The 2,500-nt window shown below is 34.1% G+C and overlaps 1 protein-coding gene across 8 annotated transcripts in view; it reads left to right on the forward strand.

The window, feature by feature from the left end:
* Positions 1 to 2,500, forward strand: part of LOC138027360 (neuropilin-1-like) — a 110,079-nt gene that overhangs the window by 42,912 nt on the left and 64,667 nt on the right. The window lies entirely within an intron of this gene.

The raw sequence follows: 2,500 nt of genomic DNA on the forward strand, positions 1-2,500 counted from the left end.
GAATCATCAACCTCAATATGCTACTGAAGGACAACAACTAATAATTATCTAAATTAGGGTTGGGCCGAGCCGAATTTGTCCTTGTGAATAACACCTCACATACCCACTGCCTGCTCCCGTTCTGGCCTTGTAGTTCAGTCGGTAGAGCAGTGGTGATCTAATCCGAAGGTTGTGGGTTCAAATCCCACCCTGGTCAGAGTTTTTCTCTGTCCTTGTGTGGGCCCAATTCCAATACTAGGGTTGATCTCTGATGGAATAATTGGGCATAAACTTCACAGTAGTGTTAGGCCTCATTCGTACTTGGAATCATCAACCTCAATATGCTACTGAAGGACAACAACTAATGATTATCTATCTTGAGTATATTTATTAGATCATTTTAACGCACTTCATTTTTTTTTAAACGTATAGATTTATTTTGTGTTGGTAATTTTTAAAAAGATTTTGGTATAAATTTTTGAAATAATTTTTGAATTTTTTTTTTTTGGTGGTAATTTTTATTGTAATTTTCATTTGCTATTTATGTATTGTAACCCGCTGTGAAATATTTTTAAAAATATATAGATTAATTTCAGTGCTGGTATTTTTAAAACACGCTAATTATCTTTTTAAAAGCATAGGCAAAAATTTTAATATTAAATTTATTTCAGCTCTTAATTGTTGTATTTTATTGTTGTATTTATTGATGATTTTTTTTTAGTAGGAATTTGTCTTTGGGGGAAAAAATTGCCAAGGTCAAATTTCAAGGTCAACTTATTAAAACAGTTTTTTATTAAAACACAAAAACAGATTTATTATTTGATTTACTATTTGATTTATTATTTGAATTATGTGCTGATACCCCCAGTTACTATATTACTATTACTGGCTTGAATATCTCGACTTAGTTTAATTTTTAAATGTCTTTATGATCATATTGATCTAACTCACTCATTTAATTACTATTTTTCCCTTGTTACGAGTCAGACGCGTCAAGCATGGTCAGGGCTAAACTTAAAGATTAATAATAATCGTGCATTAACTTTTTAGGACTTCTATTTTAATAGGATAGCAAATTTGTGGAACAATATACCTAATGAATTTAGGCAGGCTGAGTCTATTGACTTTTTTAAGCGTAACTGTACAAAGTCAAGCACAGGTTACTGCCTCCGAACATATTTGATTTATTTAGTGGCACTCTATCTGGGTGCATCCTCAGGAACTCAGATTTTCATATATCCAGAATCTATTCTGTCCACTATGGCAAACATTCCATAAGATATCTCGGACCATTTTTGGAGTCAAAACTTGGACATAGCGACAGAAAAATGCCAACTTTAACATTATTTGTCTAAGACATCCGCAGAAAAGACCTGGCGAACCTACTTTCACATTACGTCTGTACAGGGAATTGTCTGAGATGTGTTTAGGATTTAAGACATATTTAAAGTTTGTATATAGTTGTATAGGTAGAAATTATTATATTTTAGTCTGTATTTTAAAACATAAAAGGAATTCTTGATATGTTTACATACTGTAACAAGTGAGAGCAAATTTTAACTTAGCTTATTTTATTAGTAATTTTATTGGGTGTGTCCACGATTGGTCGGCCTCTGGGCTGACTACAAGTTTTAGACACTTAAATTAAGTTTATTGATTGATTGATTCGAAAACCTTTTATTTTCTCTAACCCTACAGCCAGTAATAAGAACACAGCCCGCTTTTTGGCTAAATCTGTACATTTATTTTATTGTTGTTTACATCAAAGTCTGGTGCAATTGGATAAAGGGGCCTAGTTTCTAAACAAACTGGGTGCTGCGTCGGTGGCAGAGTGAGACACAAAAATAAATTAAACATTTTAGAGAAATTGGAAAGCTGACGTTTCTAGCGTTAGCCCTTCATCAGAGTATGGGTAGTTAGCGTTCTTTATAGTACTACGCCATTAGTAGGGATATACCAACGTAGATAACAAGAATAAAGTAGTTAAAAGAAAAGCGTTCGTTAATTCCGTGGTGAGTGAGGGAGGCAATCAGCACTTTTTAGGCTTCGGTGTTGTCCTAGAATGATTGCAAGGTTGAAGTGCCGAGTTACTGGTTTTGATGCTTCCTTGTCGTATTCTTCCACGCCTCACCGATGTTCACAAAAGTGGTCTCCTAGTCTCCTCCCTGTTTCCCCAATGTATATATTTTCGCAAACTGTGCATGTTACCCAATAGATTGCATTTAAAGTGGTGCATGTGAAGCAGTCAACGATTCAGTTAACAGATGACTTCGGTCCTGTTATTTTTTGCGCATTGCGTATTAAGGCACGCGCAGTAAAAAATTACCCGGTTGATTGTCAGGTTTTGTGTGCTAACTTGAAAACTACATATGCTCTCATCTTGTTTCAATGAAAGGAGTGGAGGCCGCGAAACAAAACATGTAAAATCTAACTTTTGCACTTTCAGTAGTTATAAAAGAAGATAAAAATGATTTCTTTTTATTTTCTAATAAGTGAAAAAATGCATATCAGGATATGGAAA

This window comes from Montipora capricornis, chromosome 12 (assembly GCF_036669925.1).
Source record: "Montipora capricornis isolate CH-2021 chromosome 12, ASM3666992v2, whole genome shotgun sequence".
Lineage (NCBI taxonomy): Eukaryota > Metazoa > Cnidaria > Anthozoa > Scleractinia > Acroporidae > Montipora > Montipora capricornis.